The sequence below is a fragment of the Dama dama genome, chromosome 24, assembly GCF_033118175.1.
Source record: "Dama dama isolate Ldn47 chromosome 24, ASM3311817v1, whole genome shotgun sequence".
NCBI classification, from domain to species: Eukaryota; Metazoa; Chordata; class Mammalia; order Artiodactyla; family Cervidae; genus Dama; species Dama dama.
Genome location: NC_083704.1, coordinates 10,116,769 through 10,140,251, shown reverse-complemented (window position 1 = coordinate 10,140,251; position 23,483 = coordinate 10,116,769). Strand labels below are relative to the sequence as shown.

At 39.1% G+C, this 23,483-nt stretch overlaps 1 protein-coding gene and 1 non-coding gene across 7 annotated transcripts in view; both read right to left on the bottom strand.

Annotated features, from left to right (window-relative positions):
• The window catches only part of RBMS3 (RNA binding motif single stranded interacting protein 3), a 780,234-nt gene that overhangs the window by 396,532 nt on the left and 360,219 nt on the right, over nt 1-23,483 (bottom strand). The gene's annotated exons all lie outside the window — the stretch shown is intronic.
• Nucleotides 16,845-16,917, bottom strand: TRNAG-CCC (transfer RNA glycine (anticodon CCC)). The gene has a single exon. It is a non-coding gene; the product is annotated as a tRNA-Gly (tRNA).

The following is a 23,483-nucleotide window of genomic DNA, read 5'->3' as shown; positions in this document are numbered from 1 at the left end:
CAACCAAAGAATCTAGACTTATTCAGCTTAAAAATGATCTAACTTAAACACGTCTTTAAAAATGGCACATTTTTCAACTTTTCTTTTCTACTCCAAGTCAAGAAATGCCAAGAAATTTTAAAGTAGGAGAAACTATGGGATGTGTTGGCCTGTCTTTCCTTGCAGATTTTTGCAGATTTCAAATGCTTCACAAATCATTCACTTGAAAGCTGATTGAATATCTAAGAACAGATGCTATATTTTAGTAGCTCCAGGATGAGAAACAAGCTGGGAATCATAGTCCAATAGTGACTGGGAGACACACATCAACAATCTCTGGGATGTGTTGTGTAGCAGAGGATGATTACAGATAAACTATCAAGTAATTTTGCAGCTGTGTATGAAAATCTTATAAGCCACATGATCCAGAGAGATTACATGAAATTCTCAGGATAATATCAGAGTATCAAAAATTATGAGTTACAGGCATGGTGGCTTAGTGATTTTAAATAGATATCCATCACCTACTCTAAGATAGGCTCATAATCTATTGTTAACTTGGATTGGATTTTAATACATGGTTTTACTGTAGGAGAATCGCACGCCTCAAGATTCTGTCTGGGCAAGTTTTCCAAGTACTTATAACATGCAGGAAATTGACTACTGTGAAACTTATCACTATACTGTTTACAGTCATATTAAAACTGTGTTTAGGCTCTGGTATCCTTTTGTCTGGTAGGAGTGGAGAGTGGCTACTCTATCTCCTCTGCTTTCCAAGAACACAATCCCAACCTGCTTACCTACCAATACACACCTTTCTCACAGGTCCTAATAAGGAAAGTATCCTTCTGATACTAAGGAAAGTATCCTTCTGAAACCCACAACTCCTCTGAATGGAATGAATGTTTCAAACAGTTGGTTCTTCCCTAGTGGCAAAGCCCAAGGAAGAGGGCATCTGCATACGACCAGTGGCTTCTAAGTGAAAGTGAAGTCGCTCAGTTGTGTCCGACTCTTTGCGACCCCGTGGACTGTAGCCTACCAGGCTCCGCCATCTGTGGGGTTCTCTAGGCAAGAATACTGGAGGGTGTTGCCATTTCCTTCTCCCAGGGATCTTCCCGACCCAGGGATCAAACCCAGGTCTCCCGCATTGCAGGCTTTACCCTCTGAGCCACCAGGGGGTCTTTAAAAACTTGCAGATTTTGGCACTGCTAGGAAAGTTTCTTTATTGCTCTTTAAGCTATTACTTCCACTTTTTGAAGAGAGAAATGGTCTACTCCAGTGCCCATGTTTTTAAGGATACTAAACACCTTATAAGTGTATTCCAGTAATAAATACTGCATAATGAGGAAACGGACTTTCAGAGATAACCTTAAACTTTGTGTTTTCAGTCTACGATCCATCATACCCATTCATACAAGAGAAGCCTTCTGCAGCTTGCCTTGATGATAAGAACAATCAGCATTACTTGTTACAAGAGTACCACCCAGCCTTAAAGAACAGAATTTCCAAGGGAAGAATCCTAAAGAAAAATTTTAACCACACATGTATCTCTTATAATCAGGCAAATTTAGAATCATTGAGTTACAGAAACAATTGAAGGCCTTAAATGTTGTGTTTGAGAAAGACATTAATGAAAAAGAATCCTTTAATTTCTTCCAACCAACCTTAATGAAATTAACTTGACTGCTATGTCTTTTGGGGATGGTGGTGGGCAGAGGGTGCCAACCCAGGTTTCAGGAGGGTTTTTACAGTTCTTCCTCCAGAAACCTAAAGTCACCACCAATTTAGTGAACACAGAGCTCCTGCATGCGGCCTTTATCTGCCAGACACCAACAGGAACCTGCAGTACCCAGGGATGCCAATCTGGCATCTCTTTGGATCAACAAATTAAATAGGAATAAACCCACAAATGAGCAATAAGAGAGAGAGAGAGAAAGTGCTACTTCCTGCTGAAACAAACTTTGATTTGTAAATGAAATGCAGGGATGTGCCAAGGAGAGAAAGCTTCCCCATCCATGTTGGAACCTTCTTACTGCTTTAAGTTGGGACTGAAATTAGTTATATATCACACATGCAAAATATGTTGCTGATGTTTCCTTGAAATGACTTGCTTTTTACTTTGTATAACTTGGATGAGAGTTGCTTGCTATTTTTGCATGGATGAATCTTTTATGCTTGGTTTAGTCAGTAACTTTACTTGCTAAAGAAAATAAAAGCTAATTAAAATGGGGATCCATATACTAATTCATAAAATCACCTGCCAGGACAGAAAGACTGAAGTAAGAGACTGTGTTTATTTACCTGGTGAGGCCTTGCTGTGCCAATATGCCAGAGGGGACAATCATATTTTAAGTATTCCCAGCACTAATTCTCACACAAAATAGCTCTGCTTCTAATACTCCACTTGACAACCAGAAGAAACCCATTAAATGCTTTACATTTTATTTCCAAGGTGAAAACTTGTTAGGCATTCTATAATTCAAAAGCCAAAACAAAACCAGACCAAAAACAATAAAATTCTAAACTTGGTCCAATCCCTCACACCCAACTCCCCCTTCACACACACATTAGTGGTTCTAGTGACAGAGCATTCATTTACGAGTCTTAGTGAGTTTGATTTCCTTTAGGAAAATTTTTATTTGCACTTTACAACTATCATTAACTTCAAAGGATACTGACAGTTTTCAAGTTATTAAGTTAAAAGGCAGCCAACTTTCCGTTGGAGTCACTGCAAATTAATTCTGTCTTACAAGGCCAGATTGGGTCATTTCCTGAGCCGATGGTAATAAATAGTCCTTGTTCTAATATAAAAACAAGTGAGTGTAGTAACGCATTTCTGATTAAAATGTTCAGAAATAGGCAGGACCGAGACCTGTTATAAACCACAAGAAATTTTACACCAGCTGTGTTAGAAATCGCTAGTTATCTACACAGTATACATTCTCCATTTCTTTTTATTTTTCTCTTCCTTTCTACTTAACTGAAAACAAAACTAAACAAAACAAAAAAACAGATTTTCTTCATAGCAGCAACATACCTTTCTAAAAATTGCATTTCCAGCATCCTTTACTGCTAGGGTGACAGTATTCAGCCAATGAAGAGTAAGCCAAAGGTTATGAAATTTTTCCAAGTTGTTCTTTCTAGCTTTGGGAATGACTTGGCTTTTTTTTTTTGCCAAGCCTGAACCAGCTGAGATATATAATTAGGATTATACTGTAAAGTTACTAAACTGTAAAAGCTAATAGAATCTAACCTTTAAGAGGATAGGAACCATACATTTCTTGTTCAATATTCACTCCCAACACCCAGAACATGGCAGACACAGACCAAATACTTAGAAACATCTGTTGAGTGAATGAGATGACTGACTAACTCATATGACAGTGGTGATGCAAGAAATGGGAAAAGTAGTAAAGATGAGGGTCAGGGTGATAAAGCAAGTCCTCACATCAGCCCTGATATCCCGGTAAGGAGGCTGGCTTGTACCCTGAGTGAGAGGGGAATTCCTTGATTGGCTTTTTGCAACTGGGGGACATGATCTGACCCAAGAGTTTTAAAGGAACTTTGTCTTCTGCACTGAGAAGAAAGAAAAGATTAGAAGTGATTTGTGGGGAAGGGGGCAATGATAAATCAAGGATATCCCCTAAGTTTTGGATCTAAAAAAAGGGAAAAATGGAGCTGCCATCACTGAAATGGGAAAGACTGCAGAATGAGCAGGTTTGTAGTGGGGAGACCAGGGACTCAGCTCTGACATTTCAAACTTGAAATGTCTAATAGACATCCAGACATCTAATAGACATGCAGAGGTGAAGTAGGTAGGGTACCCAAAAGACTGGCATTTGAGACAAAGGTTCCACGTAGAAATATAATTTTTGGGCATCAGTGGCACATAGATATTGAAAGCCATAAAGTCACTACTACAGTAGTGACTATAGGAACCTCTAAGATTCTTAGATGCTGGGACCAAGCAACCAATAGTTAATTAGCAAAACTTGTCTGGCAGTGGTTTACCAGATTATCTGAAAGATATAAAAGCTGGAGGTAGAAATTCTGGTTAGAATATTGCTGCAGTGATCCAGGCATCAGTAGAAGATTACCAGAACTGATGTCCCACGGCAAGGGGAGCTTGCTGTGAAAATGTTAGTGATGTCCTGAATATGGAGCATGGGGAAGGAAATGGTGAAGTCTTGGAATGACTCTCATCTGAACAGGTTGTATTAGAAAACGCTATTATTTTGGTTAGGATTCCCCCAGAAACAGAGTCTGAGAGAAAAATGTGAGTACAAATATATGAATTGGGAGGTGATACCAGGAAACACCTAATGGAGATAGGGGATATAAATCAGGCAAGGAAAAGAAGGTAATAAAAAGTGCATGATCAAGGGACTTCCCTGGTCGCCCAGAGGTTCAGAATCCATTTTCCAATGTAGGGGGAGACAGGTTTGATCACAGGTGAGGGAATTAAAATCCCACATACCATGTAGCAACTAAGCCCAAGCAGGGAGGGCTGTGTATGCAGGGAAGACCCAGCGCAGCCCCACACAAAAAAGTACATTATCAAGTGAGTGACCTCTGTGACCACTATGGGAAAGTGAGGAGCTCTGTGACCTGTATAGAACCCACATCTGAAAATTGTCCCAAAGCAGGGGTGAGTCTTTACTTCTCTGTTGGTCACTGATCTCAGAGGAAAAGTCTGCACGTAGAGAGGTGGACAATAAACCATTGAAAATTCTTAAAGAGATGAGAATACCAGATCATCTTCCTTGTCTCCTGAAAAACCTGTACTCAGGTCAAGAAGCAACAGTCAGAACCAGACATGGAACAACGGACTGGTTCAAAATTGGGAAGAGAGTATGTCAAGGCTGTATATTGTCATCTGTTTAACTTCTATGCAGAGTACATCATGAGAAATGCTAGACTGGATGAAGCACATGCTGGAATCAAGATTGCCAGGAGAAATATTAACAACCTTAGATATGCAGATGACAGCACTCTAGTGGCAGAAATTGAATAGGAACTAAAGAACCTCTTGATGAGGGTGAAAGAAGAGAGTGAAAAAGTTGGCTTAAAACTCAACATTCAAAAAACTAAGATGATGGTATCTGGTCCCATCACTTCATGGCAAATAGATGGGGAAAAAGTAGAAACAGTGACAGATTTTATTTTCTTAGGCTCCAAAATCATGGTGGATGCTGACTGCAGCCATGAAATTAAAAGACACTTGCTCCTCAGAAGAAAAGCTATGGCCAAATTAGACAGCATATTAAAAAGCAGAGACATTACTTTAAAAACAAAGGTTCATACAGTCAAGGTTATGGTTTTTGCAGTAGTCATGTATGGATGTGACAGCTGGACCATAAAGAAGGCTAAGCACCAAAAAATTGATCTTTTCAAACTGTGGTGTTGGAGAACTCTTGAGAGTCCCTCGGACAGCAAGGAGATCCAACCAGTCAACCCTAAAGGAAATCAACCCCGAATATTCATTGGAAGGACTGATGCTGAAGCTCTAATACTTTGGCCACTTGATGCAAAGAGCTGATTCATTAGGAAAGACCCTGACACTAGGGAAGATTGAGGGCAGGATGAGAAGGGGGCAACAAAGGATGAGAAGGTTTGATGGCATCACTGACTCAATGGACATGAGATTGAGCAAACTCTGGGAGGTAGTGAAGGATGGGGAAGCCTGGTGTGCTGCAGTCCATGGGGCAGAAAAGAGTCAGACTCGACTGAGCGACTGAAGAGAAACAGTAACAACAGAGGTGTGCAGACAAAGAAGCTAGATCTAGTGAGAGCACCAGCAGTGGCTGCTAGGTTGCTAAATAGAAGGAGGAAAAGGGAAATTTGGTTGATGAAGTTAGCCCATGATCCCTCTTTTAGATGATAAAAGTGTCTGTGTTAACACAGGCAGTTACACATAATATGCTTCTGCATATTAAAGGAATTCATTAATAGGTTGAAATGCTATAGACCCAAATGCCAACTAGTAATACGTCACCTCAAAATGGGCAGCGACAAAGAAAGAATACATCTCTTTCCTTCCTTTGCACCCCGACAATGGCTGGGACAGTACTAAACACTGTCAGTAGCAATAGCAGTGTACTTGGCCAGTCGTGTCCGACTCTTTGCTACTGCATGCGCTGTACCCGCCAGGCTCCTCTGTCCATGGGGTTCTCCAAGCGAGACTACTGGAGTGGGTTCCCATTCTCTTCTCCAGGGGATCTTCCCGACCCAGGGATGAAACCCAGGTCTCCTGCATTGCAGGCAGATTCTTTACCATCTGAGCCACCAGGGAAGCAGTGATTAATAAATACCTATGAGACCATTTAATTTTAATTATTCTGGTGATATAAACATTTTCCTTTGTCAGAAACAATAATTAATACTGTAGGTACTAAAATAGACATGAGAGCAACTGAACAACAACAAGATACAAAAACATTGTTATGAAATTTCCTTATGAGATAGTTGTCTCCATTTTGCCAATGTTGTTGCAGGAAAAAGAAATGAGATTATTGAGTGGGATGATTGAAATGCAGTCTTAGGCTACTGAGAGGTATTAATATTCAGCAGATGAAATGTGGATTGAGAATCAGAAACGATTGTGTTCAATTTCCAACCAGCCAGGAAATCAGCCAAAAGTACAAGTTGGATGTTTCATCTGATTACAGCAACATAGTGGGGACCTGGCATATTTCATCTGTGGGTTCATCTTCCTCCCTCTTCTCCAGGGAACTTAAAAAAGAGAAGGAATTCTTCTTTGTCTTGCACTCTGAGTAGGAGGCCTATGGTTCAATGTAATTTTCAAGTCAGAATCAAGTTTTTGCCATTGACCAATCCAGCAACTGCTCAAGAAAAAAGCAACTTGGAAATCAAATATATATGTCTATATGTATACACATATATACACACACACACATATATATAATCTCTTTTGGTGGTTTATAAGACTAAGCAAAAATAGCAAAATGCTATCCAGATGCCCAACATGGTAGTAAATTTGTATTAGCACTAATTTTGTTTCTGGATTTCAAAATAAAAGACACTGGAAAGGAAATAGCAATATTACATTATGTAAAAATTAATTTGGTATGCCACAATCCTACCATCCAAACTCTACCATTATTACCTAGAGGAGATACGAAGATATAACACCCTCTGCCTACTCTTTTTATTTTCCTCCTATTGTCCAGCTGCATTATCCCCATGGTACACATAACACCCTTGAGAAGGTTTTCTGTAGGTTAAGGTGTAGGGTATAAATCTGACTACAAGTTTCAAGGAGAAAAATGACTTTACTTTCTTCATTCTTAAATGTTCAAAGTTTTAGACAGCCACAGAGAAATTTCACTTTTTGGTGATTTGATACATGGAGGCAAATGTAACTATTTTTCCAATGTCTGTGACCTCCCCCATTTCAAATTCATGTGTTGAAAGGCTAATGCCCTATATTACTGGGGGGGGGGGTAGTGTGTGTGGGCTGGGTGGCGTTTTGGAAAGTGCTTTGGTCATGAGGGTGGCGACCTCCTGAATAGGATGACCGCCCTTATGAAAGAGATACCTGGGGGCTCTCTAGCCTCTTCTACACAGGCTGTGAACCAGGCTAGAGCTCCCATCAGAATGAGAACGTGCCTTGGTCTTGGAACTCCTAGCCTCCAGAACTGTGAGAAATTAATTTAAATTTTTTATCAGCTACCAATTCTGTGGTTTCTGTTATAGCAGCCCAAGTGGACTGAGCAAGAGCTATGGATAAGTGGATACTATGAATTGTAAAGAAAAAGCAGAAGCAGAGATCATGCTTTAGCAAAATGAGTATAGTGAAAACCTGTAATGTCCTCAATTATTCCCCTGCAATGTCAATTATGATTTCTAGAGATATAGTATAGGATTTGCTTGGAGATGTTTATAAAATTGCTTTTAGCACAAAGTAAATCTCACTAGAATAAAAATTAAAACAGTTGTGCCAGTTAATCATAAGAAAATATATATTGTCATTAGAAACTACAGAGAGTGAAAGTGTTAGTCACTCAGTTGTGTCCGACTCTTTGTGACCACACAGACTGTAGCCTGCCATGTTCCTCTGTCCATGGGATTCTCCAGGTAAAAATACGGGAGTGGGTTGCCATTTCCCTCTCCAGAGCATCATCCCAAGCCAGGGATCAAAGCAGGGTCTCTTGCATTGCAGGCAGATTACCATCTGAGCCACCAGGAAAGCCTCAGAAACTACATAAGGTGTTGAGAAATCAGCAGAAGAGAAAAATCCACAGGTTTGCTCTCCTACTGTCCAAAGAAAACTTCCTAAATTCAATGTTGGGAAGAATGAACATAAAGATATATTCCTTGCTTGTTAAGTTTTGTTGTTGCTGTTTAGTTGCAAAGTTATATCCAACTCTGACCCCATGGACTATAGCCCACCTGGTTCCTCTGTCCATGAGAATTCCCAAGCAGGAAAACTGGAGTGTGTTGCCATTTCCTCTTCCAGGGAACTTTTCCGACCCAGGGATTAAACCTGTGTCTCCTGCATTGGCAGGCAGGTTCTTTACCACTGAGCCACTGGGGAAGTTCTTATTAAGTTTAATCTCATTTTAGAGAAATTATCATCCAGTGTCTTTAAAATGAGCAAAGACCCACTTAGTCATGTCCCCTGGCTTTTGGAATGGAACATATTATCTACAACACTGAGCATTTTCAAAGCCATGACAGATTCCTTTTAATAAATATCATCAAAACTCCTAACCACACTCCACAAAGGAAGAATTCTCAAACCCCAAGGTACTCATGTGCCCAAGTGCCTAGCAGCTCTCGGTCTTGAAATGAAAGAGAATTCAAAGACTTGTATTATGTCAACTAGAAGAGAAAACTTGTCATCATCAACCAACAAGTTTGAAATAACTGTAAGCATATTCAGTTGCAAACATTAAGGCCTTTTTTCTATTTTACTTAGACTCTTCTCCCACCAAGATTGTTAAGGAAGTTTATTAGCAAGAAAACAAGAAATAGGGCAGAACAAAGGTAATTCCATGGAAAATCAAAATTTTGATTTCTCATAGTGAGTGAATTCTCATATTATTAGTTGATCAACAGTCTTGGGAGACTTGCTAACTGCTTGGAGCTCAGGGCCTTCATTCATGCAAATCTTGGCTGATGTGGAATTCCACTCTCCTGGAATGATACTGGGGAAAACCTTATGAGGGCACATGTCCAGGGTCTGAACGGAAGCAGCGCCACAGAAGCAGGAGCAGGAGAGCGTCTTATCTAAGGGCTGATCTTTCGCAGGAGGCACCGTCAACAGACTTTCCTTCCTACTCACTTGCTCTTCTGGGTGCCGTGCAAATGCCTGTATCTGTATCTGTTGTTCTTCTCTGGGGCTGACACGTTCTCCTGGTGTGTTTGGGGGTAGGTATTAGTGGGAATGTTGCTGATGGGGACAGCGCATCAGAGGACGGTCGCTTCTTGCTTTTCATTCACCCAGTATAAAGAAGCTTTGAAAAGTTAACCTTGCCTCTTCTCTACTGTTTAATTTACAAAGATCATTAGCAAGTGAAAGGTGCTCAGTAAACAGAACAAAATAGGTTTTCAGATAGACAAATAGTAATTTACAGGGACTAGAAGAAACACGCTCAGACGGGGCTATTCACTGCCAAAAATCTCATTATAAATGAATTGATAAACCAGGTGTGATACAGGATATGTGTCATTATTTTGGCTCTGATCAACTTTTGTTCTAGTGGGATGCTGGCATTTGACCTATGGAGGATCTCCATGCCTTACTGACAGAAAGTAATAATATAAAACTTCTATTTATACAAATGTTATATGGGAACTTGAACCTCTTATTTCCTCTGTAATCGAGCAATCAGATCACTCAGTGTTTATAATGCTATTTACAAAAGTATTCGTCATGCTGTATCTGATGCAGACCCTAATAATAACAGAGAGAAGCAATTAGAGATGAAATGGTGATACCAAAGTTATGTGTTTGAAATCAGACATGTACACAAATAGAGTTTGGCAAGGTGACTATGACTGTCTTAATGACTGCAATGAAAAGCTGTTATCAAGTAGAGCCTTAAGGAATGTTCTCATTTTGTTTTTTTTAATGTTCTCATTTTTATATGATCATATATTATTTTAAAATAATTTCTTATTATTTATTCTCTTTACAGGAATAGATACAATGTAATTCATATATGGAAAAGATTATGATTTTCTGGATCACTTTTTCTCTGAGTCAATATCAACTTAACTCCTTTAAAAAATACTCAAGTTCCTGAGCACTGGAGAAAAATAGGCCCTCCAATAAGAATAAAATTGAATGTTTTTTTGCTGCTCAATGAGAGGGAATAGACAGCTCAGGAAGAAGAACAAAATGATGGTTTCAGAACCAAATTTAAAACAATGAAACTTCCTCTCTTTTTGCTGCTGAGCACCATGTTTCCATATTGGTCAGAATTGAATAAATTATTCAATTGAATTGAATCCTAACATATTTTATCAACTTAAGTGAATTAAAAAAAATATTGTCTTGTGGAATTTTAACATAATTACTCAAGCATAAGAATCACCAAGAGTGATAATTATAAATTATATTTTTATTACACTATTTTTTATAATTATAAATTATAGTTTTCCAAACCTTGCTCTTGAGGATTCAGATTCAGTGGGCCTAGGGTGGAGCTCAAGAATCATTTCCAATCATACATTCAGGTGATGTGCATATGATTAATTCAGCTGCTTTGCCCTATCGGTGATATTCAGAAAGAATTCAAGAATATTCTCTGAATAGCTAATTTCCTCTCTTCCCTTTCCCATCCTGCTCTTACTAACTCTCCTGCTATGCAGTAAGAATTACTGAATGCTTGCCACATGGCAGTCCTGTACTAGGTATTGGGTGAAGTTGACAGGGAATTTGTATCCAACCTTTGCTTCTAGATTGCTCATTGCCATTCTAGGGATGATAAAAACTGATAGAATAATAAAATGCATATGAATCAATAATCTGTTTCTTCAAAATTCTCTAAACTTGAACTGTAGCTGTTAGTTAACATAAGGACATTCACCAGCTTGTCTATCCCAGGAGACAGAAGACAAAATGAAGATGGTGTTCAACAGAAGTCCTACTTTACACTTTGTGAAGGAAACTAGAATCTGTATCTTGCTCTATAAAAAATGAGATCTTTTTTCTAGATTCTTCAAGAGTTGGCAAGATGAAGAAGCAATAGAAATCAGGAAGAAAAATAAAGCACCAAGGTTAGCCAGCTGCTCCCAAGCTTTAGTTACCTTCAGGGAGAAGCCATATACTGCTTTTAGTTTCTGCCTTCCTATCCTTTTCTGTTTCATAAAATAAGAAACATGATATCCTGCAAACTACTATGAATTTAATACAGAATTGTCACCAGGAATAAGAATGCTCATTCTTTGATCTGAACTTTCAAGCCTATTTCTGGAGGTACAAGTTTTATTAGCATTGCACTAGGAGATACACATTAGTGTCAAATAGAAATAGCCTTAACACAACTGGATTTTAAACCATGTCTCTCTGATTTAGCCATGTTTCTGTTTAAAAGTTGGACTGAAAATGGGTAGAGGAGAAAGATAATCAAGTATTTGATCTATTGCTGATTCAACATGTGACCTCACCAAAATTCAAATTCTTGATAGGAGGAATTTTTAAAATTGACAGACAACACAACCATAGACGGGCTCTCTGTTAGGTGAAATAGTTTACAAACCAGGCTATCTGAATAGAAACTTCATCTTCTAAAAGTAATCAGTTCATTATTAAGACATAACAACTTTACCAATTTTAATAATCTCCATCTGTAAATATCAAATATAAAACGTTCAACTGAAGTGAAAATATCAGTTCAAACTGAGCTCTTTTTTCACAGAAGGAACATATTTTGTATAAGTACTTAGGGCAAGGAGGTCTGTTTATATTTATTACTCCCAATAATTCTTTCAGACAAGTTTTACACATGAGGAGACAGACTTGGAGGAGTTAAATAATTTGCCCTCATTAAAATAGCCAGTAGACAGAGGAATATGAACCCTGCGCTGCTGGGCTATAAAATCTACGTACTTTGCACTCTGAATTCTGTCAAGTCTTTAGAAAAAGACAGTTCTCATCATTAAGGTGTGAATTTCTTATTTCATCAGTTCTAAAATGCAAATTTAGTTTTTTTGTATCAATCCTTAAAAAAAAAAAATAAAATGCAAATTTTTATTTAATATTTTAATGGCTCTAAAATTAGGATCCTTCTTAAAGTAGCTGTCAGCCATATATAATCAGGATGCAACCATCTTTACCCATGTGTGAGCTTCAAAAGGGCCAGGAATGGTGACTTAGAGGAAAACCTCAGACACCAGTGGAGCATCCTTCTAAGCAATGCTATGCCACCAATGCTCCTGATGGCATACAAGAGCATGCTGTGTGGGGAAAGACATGGGATATGACAATTCTTAGTTATAAAATTAATCAGAATTAGATTCAAATTGTGAACAATTGTTTAGAATAACTTAAGTAGTTTAATTGTATTTTCTTTTTTATGGGTGCATAAGAATAATTTTTTAAACTCTTTGCTTAAATAAGTCTAAAGAGTTATATGAAAATGACCTATAAGATTGTGTTGTCAGCTGAAAAGATAATGTGTTTTCTTGTGGTATATGAAATAATGATCTCAAGTAAAGCAGATTAAATACATGAATCAGACCCTTTAAATTCTTAAATCCAGAGGATTTAGGGGAAGATGCTAATGCATTTGTTTCTCAGTACCCTCTGATGGTTGGGATGTGAAAGTATCAGCCCACTAGAGAGACCACAGGCCCTCCCTAATTCATCCCCACTGAGGTCACATCTGAAAGGCAAGGAGACACCAGCCTGAGTCCTGTGCAAGGAAAGCCTCAATCCCTCCCTTTCTCCGGGGAGAAATGTTCCAGTTGCATTGACATCAACTGTGGACCTCAGCCCATTTTAAAAAATTGTTTTGATAAAAAATATGGACTCATGGAACAGCTGAGGCAGCCTGTGCATTTCATTTGGCTGGTGAGCATTAATGAAGCAACTACAATTGAGCTATGCTGGGAGTTCCCTCACAAAATATGTGTTATTCCTTGAACATCCCTCTGAATCCAGGGCTACTTCCAGGTTCTGTTCTGTTTTATCCAGGGATGGAAAGTGCCTGCTATCAGAGGATGGAGACTCATGTAACAAGAATGAGTCAGGGTTTGCAGAAGCTGGGTTTCTCTCTGGGAGTATTTGGAGAGCTCTGCACACTAACTCCTCAGGAATGTAGTTACCTCTGCATCTCTGCCCCAGTGTGAGCCTGGCAAGGCATGCAGTGGATGCTACACAATGCCAGGACCAGCATCCCATTTTCCAGATGAAACACAGACTAACTGACTCCTCCAGGACTCTTAAGAATTGGCATGGCCAGATTATCTACCTGTCATCTGCCCTTCCTCCCCCTCCCTCTTTTCCTTCTTTCCTTCCCTCCATTACAAATTCCTTCAACAAATACGTGTTGAGTACCTAAACCAATGGTGAGAAACAAACAATTCCTGGCCAAAGTAAACTTACAGTCCACACAGGGATATGAATAAATAAACAGGTAAATATGGCTCAAGGACAACAATGATCTGGAGGTGGACATACATGAGCATAATAAGAGAGACAATAATGGATGCTCAGGAATGTTTCCTGGAGGAAGTAGCATCCCATCCAATCTTTCATAATGAGAGAGGTAAATATTCTTATTATGATTTTTTTTTTCAGATAAAAAGGCAGAGGTTCAAACAAAAGAAGTGGCAGAACCAGGGTGGCAACCCAGACTTTTTTATTCTCTAGAATAGCAATGGGGAAGCCTACTCTTTCCTGTGTGTTAGGGACTGTTCTGGTCATTTTTAAGATATTAACATGAAATCCTATTAGTGTTCCCAGTTTACACATAAAGACATGCAGAGACGGATAAGGAGCATTCCCCCTGGTTCAGTGGTGAAGCTGGTGAAGCCAGATGCTCTGGCTCTGGGGTCTGTGCCCCCCATCTCAGCATCACACCCTTGCTCTAGTCACTGTGTTCCTCTTGATAACGTTTATTAAGAACTGGCACTGACAGCCAAGTCTACTGATAGGACAGGTGCTCTGGATTTTTCACTCCTAATAATGATACTACTATTACAAAGCTTGTATATTCACATCTTACAGCTTAGGGATTGCCAGACAAGAATGGTTAAAGCACCATTCATAACTAACAGTAAATCTGCTTGACCACTACTTTAGATAAATAATTATTGTCTAATGGTTTAGACGTAGGTCATCTGCAAGACTCATACTTCAAACTGTATGTCCCATGGACTAATACATGTTTCCCCTGTTATCTCAAGGCAGAGCATTCCCATGAAACCTTTCATAAGCCCAAATGGCATAAAGCGAAGAAATGATTACCTTAGCAAGACCTTGCTATTGATGCACATTATAAATTGAGATAACTCACAGATGCTCAGAGATACAGTTCAAAGCTCTGGCAATTTGATGCTGAGATGCTGAAGGCAGGACTGAGGCAGGCGCTTAGTGGGGCTGTTCTCACTGCTGGGGGAGGGTAGGGGTGCTGCCTTGGTGAAGACTTCCTGCAAACAAACACTGAAGGGTATTTTCGCTTTTTGCTCTTTTTCAGAAAAGCAAACATCCTCTTTGGATTCCTTTTGGTTAGCCAAAAGAAGTATTGACATAGGTCTTTCATAAATGTGAAATGGCATAAAGAGATTTTCAAAAAGTGGGGAGGACCTATATTGACGTCTAGGCTTAAGACAGCATGATCACGTTTTGTCAAAATCTAAAGGCTTTTACATTCAAGCAGACATTCCTGACTTTCATGGAGTCTTCTGTGATTTTTATCCTCACATTCTTTCTTCTTGGAACTACAAATTTTCGAGACTGGAGTGAGCTAAGTAGTAGGCTTTTCATTTTTCCAATGACCCTGAAACAGAGTTTCCAGCGACTTGTCTGAGACCAAACAGCTAGCTGAAGGCAGGGCTGCTCAGTCTGGATTACCCTGCACACACCAAGGTACTCCACGTAGTTTCCAGATCAGGGAAGTGGCCTAAGTTATCCTTTCCTCTTCATGCAGTTAAGCATAGACATATGCAGGCATTCAATACATACACACTATTATATTTTTAAGGGCTTTCAGTTCATCACTGAAATCTGTAATTCAGTCACTATTTGGAAACAATTCTTTTCCCAATGACTTGGGTGGGGACAGGTATGTATCTTCATGTAACTCAGCAAATGACCTGCTTTGGTGACCTTCTTAACACCTGGGAGCACATTTGCAGCTTGGGAAAAGTATGCACTTTGTAGATTAAGTAGAGATTATTGGTCATAGGTCACAGAAAGCTGTCAAAGCTGATGAAGGGTGGGGTATATGGAGGCGTCACCAAGAAAACATGTCTTGCATCAAATTATCTTCCCCAAGGATCAAAGGTTTTGCTTACACTTGTTTTAAGTTGGTTCCATGGGGTCTGTTACAGAATATCACAGAAACGTTGGGGAAAATATAAAAAGCCTGTGTTTAGCAGTACCACAGTCTGTGTTCAGTGCTAAAAAATTTACATAATTTCTAATCCTGATGGAAGCAGGAAATACATTCTTTTCTGTCAGAAGATATCATCATACACTGAGCCTTTTGATGGAATCAAAATAATATGTTCGTATTTATGTTCATATTTATGCTCTTTTTGTTTTTCAAATGAACTTATCTACAAAGTAGAAATAGTCACAGATGTAGAAAACACATTTATGGCTCAGTTTTCAGTTCAGTCGCTCAGTTGTGTCCGACTCTTTGTTACCGGTAGGTAAAAGGGGGATAAATTGGGAGTTTGGGATTGACATATACACACCTCTGTATACAAAAGAGATAAACAAAAAGATCCAACTGTACAGTGCAGGGAACTATAGTCAATTATTCTGTGATAACCTATAAAAGAATCTAGAAAAGAATGGATATATGTATGTATATAACTGATTCACTTTGCTGTAGAACAGAAAGTTATGTAACATTGTAAATCACCTATACTCCAACATTTTTTAAAAAAATTCCTAAGTTTCTAAATGAAGATAAGAGATAGAAAACCATCAGAAACAAAAATGGATGGTGGCCCATTGGGGTTCTCTGTCTCTTATATTATCCCTTTCTCTCACTTTGCTCCTCTTTGCAGTAGTCATAGAAAGATTTTAAAACAACATTAAAATACAGTAAGAGGAAGAGACAAGAAATCTGGCCAATCAAGGCTCTATTTTCAGGGTATTCAAAAGTCACTACCCTCAAGACAATTCCTTTACCAGACATGTCATTTAAAAGCATCCATTTGTTCCAGGAGTAACATCCTTCATCCTCGTTGCTCAGCCCACTCCCCTCTACCCAGCTCTCCATCACACCACTGGCATTCGCCATCAAGCAGGCATTCCGTTTTCCAATAAGGTGATGAAGGGCATTTGGGTTACCGTTCCTTTAGTGGGTTTCCATCATTTTCTCCAGCATACTCCAGCATATGCTTTCTCCACTCATTTGCTTTGAATATAGCCTTTCAAAAAATGATACTTTTCAGTAATGGAGAAGGTCATTGTGGAAGGAGTGAAAAAGAGAACTGACGTCTATAATGTTCATTCATTTTCTAGTATTCAGCGCCTACTTAAGGATAAGGATTTTATTATACCAGGACTGACTTAAAGTTAAATATATTGAAATAGGATTATTAATAATAAACAACTCCCTAAAATAGCAGATTACCCTATTCATCCTCAAGCAACTTTATAGACCAGAGTCTACTTTTTTGTATTTTGGATATGCTGCATGGCATGTAGGATCTAGTTTCCTGACCAGGGCTTGAACCCGTGGCCTCTGCATTGGGAGTGCAAAGTCTTAACCACTGGACCACCAGGGAAGTCCCAGGACTACTTTTTACCCAGGAGGACACTGAAACACAGGGGAGGAAGTGATTTGCCTAAGTGTCTACAGTAAATGTGAAGTTTCTACAGCTGGAATGCGAAAGTGTGTATTCTGTCTCCATAATCTATGCTTTACATCACTACACATGGATTTTCTGTGGTCAGCCATATTTTGATAGTACTTATTATTTATTGAAGATTTAGGGTCTGTCCTAGGCACTTGGTAATTTTTTCACCTTGGATGTTTCTGCAATGTGGGACAGTGAGGTTAACAGGTCAATTTCATGGTATACTTCATCTGATAGAAAACTATTCTGCTGCATAATATTTCTGAGTCCAATATTTAAAACTGTCTCCGAATACATCTTGATCCATTTATTGAATGAACAGTATTTAGGTTCATATTATGAAACTAATTGCATATGTACACTTTCAACAGTATCACTTTGCCTTCTGAGCTCTGTTCTTCTAATATACATAGCTCGCCCAAACACTGTCGTATCATTCTATGTGCTTCTGTTACTTCACTCAGTTATTACTCTCTGGGATTACACTTTATTTATTAGCATTTTTCAGGTTCTTCTTCTCTTCCTCAGATGTAAACCATCCTCTGTCTTGTCTACCTTTTCACCAGTACCTACAGCACGACTCCTAATTCATAATAAACATACACAGAAAGAATAAATGAATATATCCATTGAGTTTTTCACATAGGACATCAGAGGTGGAAGAGTATAGAGAAGCTCAGTTTCTTTCAGTTTATGAATGAAGGAACCACATTCTGGTAATAAAGAGCATGAAAGTCGTAACTTAGTTTTAATTTCTGGGGTATTCTACAGTGCCTGGTACAAGACAGGTGTTCCATAAATGTATTTACATTTCACTATGACAAAGTCAAAGCTAAATTAAGGGTCTCAACTTCAAGGTTGGAGCTAATTCCATAAGCTATGTTTTCTATTTTTTACAGGTACATGGTAGCTTTTCAATTAGGATTTTCCTCTTTTATCTGAGGGATTTTCTTCCTTTCTTTTAAAAATGGCACAGGGCATACTTTTTACTGCCACAACAAAGTTGAATGCTTGAACCAGGGAACCTTAATCTCAGCCAACACAAACATTGTCTTCACTCCAGAACTTGATAGTAACTTGCCAGAAGACTTTTCTGATAGGTTATAGTTTGTCCTTCTCAATACAGGGAGATAAAATGCTAGTCAAATTCACTAAAGAGTTTAACACAAGACACTGTAGTCTCTTTGTAGATACAGCCTCTACCCTCTGTGTTTACTATTTTACTAATGATGTGTGAGAATGCTCAGTCTCCTCTGACTCTTTGCTACCCAACAACGTAGCCCGTCAGGCTCTTCTGCCCATGGGATTTCCCAGGCACAAACACTGGAGTGGATTGCCATTTCATCCTCCAGGGGATCTTTGTGACTCTGGAATTGAACCTGCTTCTCCCGTGTTGCAGGCAGATTACTTACCACTGAGCCAACTGGGAAGCCCTTCGTAATGACAAAGATCATCAGAGTGAATCTGCAGCCTGAAGACAGTCAGGAGTCCCTGTCTTTCCCACTGATCTGTGAACAGCCTTCTCCTTTTTTTTTTTTCAAATTTTCCCCAGCTTATTTATTAATTTAAGTGTGTGTGTGTGCGCGCGCGCACATACACACTGCGTCATATTCAACTCTTTGCGACCCCATGGTCTGTAGCCCACCAGGCTCCTCTTTCCATGGGTTTTCCCATGCAAGAATATTGGAATGGGTTGCCATTTTATACGCCATGGGATCTTCCTAACCCAGGGATTGAACCCATGTCTCCTGTGTCTTCTGTATTGGCAAGTGGATTCTATACCACTGTGCCACTATTTATTTTCACAGGAGCAAAACTGCTTTACACTGTTGTGTTGACTTCTGCTGTACAATGAAGTGAATCAGCTACATGCAGACATACATCCCCTCATCCACGTGCCTTCTGCCCCACCATCCCGTCCCTCTGGGTCATCGCAGAGCACCAAGCCGAGGCCCCTGTGCCATTCAGCAGCCTCTCCCTAGCTGTCTGCTTTACACATGGAGGTGCAGATCTGTCAGTGCTCCTCTCCCAGTTCATCCCACCTGCCCTTTCCCCCTCTACGCACATCCTTCCGAAATGGAGACTATTTAAATTTTTTAAAGTTCAGCATTTATAACTACATAAGTACATACAGATTTATGTTTTCATTCCAGCCTCTTCAATGATTTTGGAGTGGGAAAGAGTTTAAAATTCTATGTGATAGATCAGCTGCATTTAAGGAGATAGAATTAACATGTTCTCTGGTAACCCAGAAGGCTTACCAGGATAAGGACCAGAGTTTCAGGGATGCAACACTAGCCTGACTCTCATGTCGGCCAGCATCTTCCAGCAGCCATAACAGCTGTGGGTCCAGGCATGTGTTTGGGAGGCACTGGAGGGAGCGCTTCATTTAAAAATAATCACTGTTACATTTCTTAGACTTAATAGATACATTCAAACATTTAAAAAGTTGACTTGTGTTTTACCAATATCTAAAATAATAGTAATACTGAACTAATTGATTCATCACATTATTTCATTTATGAATAAAACCACCCAATGTAATTCCCTAAAACAGTGACCTTTTTAAAAAGGGTAAACTGGCGGCTTTAGATTACGGAGAATAAGCACCTCAAAATAGCCAAGGATTGGCTCCTAAGATGACCTGTTAACAAACATCTCTAGGAAGAAAGTTAATAAAGACCTTTATTCCCCCTAAATGAAAGCCCTTTTAAGAATGCTAAAGTTTATCTACACGTTTGTCAAAAAAACTTGTAATTTAGTCTCACTTTGCATTTTCATAAGGCAGATATGGAAATCTAGTACACAAAGATAACACACTTAAATTTTTTTCTGCTAACTGACTTTTTAACAGCACTTATGTAGTGAGCAGGCCACCTTGGTTAAAAAATAACTGCCTTTGTGACTGCCCTGTGGTCCAGTGTTAAGAATCAACCTGCCAATGCAGAGGACGTGGGTTTGATCCTTGGTCCAGGAAGATCCCACCTGCTGCAGAGACCCTCCTCCGTGTATTCATCCATTCACTGGGCACGTTGCCCCAACTACTCAGCCTGTGCGCTAGAGTCCATGCTCTGTAACAAGAGAAACCACTGCAATGAGAGCAAACTTGAGAGGAGACCCCGCTTGCCACAACCAGAGAAAGCCTGTATGCAGCAGCAAAGAACCAAAACAGTCAAAAATAAACTCATTTATTAAAAAAATAAAATGACATCAAAAAAGAACCACAGCCTATGTCACATGAGCTTTATCCTAGTGAGAGCCTCTAAAACTGTTGTTACTATGACTAAAGGTTACTGGTGACACATATCTGGCTTCGGTGGCAAGTGAGATATAAGCTGTGAATTTGGACATGTGAAAAAGATATCATTCGTAGCAAAAGTAAAAACTTTTCCAAAAATAATACAAAGAAGTAATTGGGAAATGGCCAATTGCATGAAATAGGTAATTAAAAATGTATGAAAACATTTGCTATATATGCTAGAATTCTTAAAAAGGGGCATGTATAGGAATATCAACAAAAATAAGAAGGATGGCATGCAAATCTAACTTCTAATGGGCCCAGTTTAGGAAACAGAATTTCATGGTGGGCGAAAAAGTTATAAAATTTAGTCTTGCCATTGGCATACTCAACATTTTCATTTGTTTTTTGAACTGTTAAATCTCTCTTCACCATTATTCACTCTTATTTTAACTCCCAGCAAACTTTTCTCAGGGTTCCAAGCATATGTAAGTTTATTTTCCTATGCTCAGCTTTCATTTTCTAAGATCCAGGATTCATGGGCTTTAGTGAATACAACACACTACACCACGGTTTCTTGGGAACTTAAAACATTCAATAGATGATCCTTGAGAAGGCAAGAATAAACAGCCTAAAGTGCAAAAACACTTCACTGGACCAGAACATAATACATTCAGCAATGTGGCCTTAAGTTGGACACATAATCCAGAGGTGTGTGAAAGGTGGTATCAAACATTAAACTTTGCTTTGTTAATAACATCATCCAGGAGACTTACCAAATCTTCTAACATGGAAATTTTGGAGTTTTCAAGTGAATTGAGTGAGTTGTATGAATATTCTGCTGACAGACGTTAATTTGAGCAATGTGCCCAGTGAATGCATGGACACACTGAGGATGATAAGATGAGAAATGGGCCCAGGCCAGCAGAGAGGCTCTTTCTTCATTCCCTGCCTTCTCTACTGCCACACTGCCCATCTGGCTTCATAAAGTTCTCTTACTATAGGCATCCATCTATAGCAGCAGGGGCCCCAAAGAAACAAACAACATGGTCCTCACCATCATAAAGTGACAATAGCAGGTCTGTCACTGTGACTGTAAGTGATTTACAACTATCCTCAATCCTAATAAGTACATTACAACTTTTGGAGGGAGATTTTTTTTCTCTTCTATAAACTTTTTATACTCTTGCCTCCCTATCCTTTTCAAAGTATAATAATGAAAAAAAAATTTATATGTGCATTTTCCTTCTTACATGCCTTCCCACACACTTTACAAGAAAATGTGAAAAAGTTTTCTCATAATTCTTTCCCTATCTAATTTTCTCTGGGCTTGAAAAGAATCACCACTGCTCTAGCAGACGCTACTTTAATATTTGTTGCTGCTGTGACGTTCTTGCTGGGACGAGAAAGAAGGAAAGGAAGTTCAAGCAGCATTCAGCTGCTGGATACAGATGTAGGATGTAGGTGTCCTCTACAATTATTGTGGTTTTTAAAAATGCTTGGTGAGTTATCTGATGTTCTTTCCTGACAGAAATCTCTAGAAACCAACATGTTTTCGGTGACATTATGGATCTCAGGAAAAGAAGACTTCATTTTACATCTAAAAGTTGACTTTTTGCACAAGAGCATCTTAGATGCTTCATCATCATACCATCACCAGTTCCTTATAACCAAGAACCTATTGAGAAATGACAAGGTGAGGAAACTTGGGCTTAGACCTGTGTTTCTTAAAATATATTTAATTTCCTAAATTGCTAACACAGTTGTATACTAGAAACCAACACTATTCTGTAAAGCAATTATCTTTCAATTAAGAACTAAATATTTAAAATTTAAAAATTAACAATAAGGGATGCTATTTAATGGAAACTAACACAACATTGTAAATCAACTATAATAAATTAAAAAAAAAAAAAGAGTAACAGGAGATATTCTGTGTAAAGGCCCCCACTCTCATCTCCCATCTCTCTACCCCAAAACACTTCGGAGGCAGTTTTAGATCATCATACAAGAAAAGGTGACTATTATCTTGCCTTTTCTAACATAAAAGAGTGGTTTGTATTATTTAAAACACACACACACACACACACACACACACACACACATGACTATCCCCTAAATAAAAAATAGCACATTATCAGTGACCCAGAAGCATCTGCGCTTCTTCCTACTTATCACCCTCTACCCAGAGGTGGCACTCACTCCATCATCATCATCGCCCAGTGTTGGCTCTTTTCCAGCTCCATATATACAGAAATCATAATGGGTGTTCTTTTTTGTGTCTGACTTGTTATAACAACATGCATGACCTCATTTAATTCTTAAACCAACCCTACAACACAAACAATATCATTCCTGTTTTACAAATCACAGAAATGATGTTCAACAAAGTTGAGAGAGGGACCATGTCATGACACCAGTGTTGGAGCTGGCTCTGAAACTGGGTCTCCCCAGCACTAAACTTAGGTCATTAGCAGGCAGCACAGTCATAAGAAAACATTCTTTCTCCTTCAGCCCTTCAACTTTTGATATTACTACAATAGTCATGGGTAATCTGGATGTGGTCTCCCCTGACTTCCTACCTTCCTCATTTCCACCATCTACCCATCTTTCCATCCATTTTGCAATACCCGCCTTCCCACTCTTGGACAGGCACTGCAGGGAGAATGAAAATGACTTTACTCCTGACATATCTATAGGAATTCAGGAGCTATTCTTTAAAAACTGGTCTTCCTGGGACTTCAGCTATTTATTTCTCCCATGTATCAGCTTGGATTTTGCAGAGTAAGCCTAATTTTGTTCTGGCATTCCTATTGCACATTTAAAATTGTGAATATTGTTTCTTGTGCATAATTGTTTCCAATTATTAAATGAAATTGGCCAACTGACTATAAATTATATTCTTTTTATTTCCCCAGGAATATAGTGAGAAAATAGAGTGATTTAAAAAAAATAATTCAAGGGAAACAGCTGATAAGCTTCTCTGGGGACATGGGAAGTGTCATGATCAGGCTGCAAGGCTGCAGTCCTCGGGGGCAGCTGTGGTACCCTGGGGTGGGGGACGGACTGCAGAAGCCAGCTCTGAGCCAGAAAGGGCCCTGAGCCTTGTGGGCTGGTGGGGCGGCCTCTCAGTTGCACACACCTGTCAAAACAGATCGCTTTGTACATTTCCAATGAATGCAGTTTGTTGAATATAAATTATACTTCACTAGCATTGACTTATGGAGAAGGAAATGGCAACCCACTCCAGTGTTCT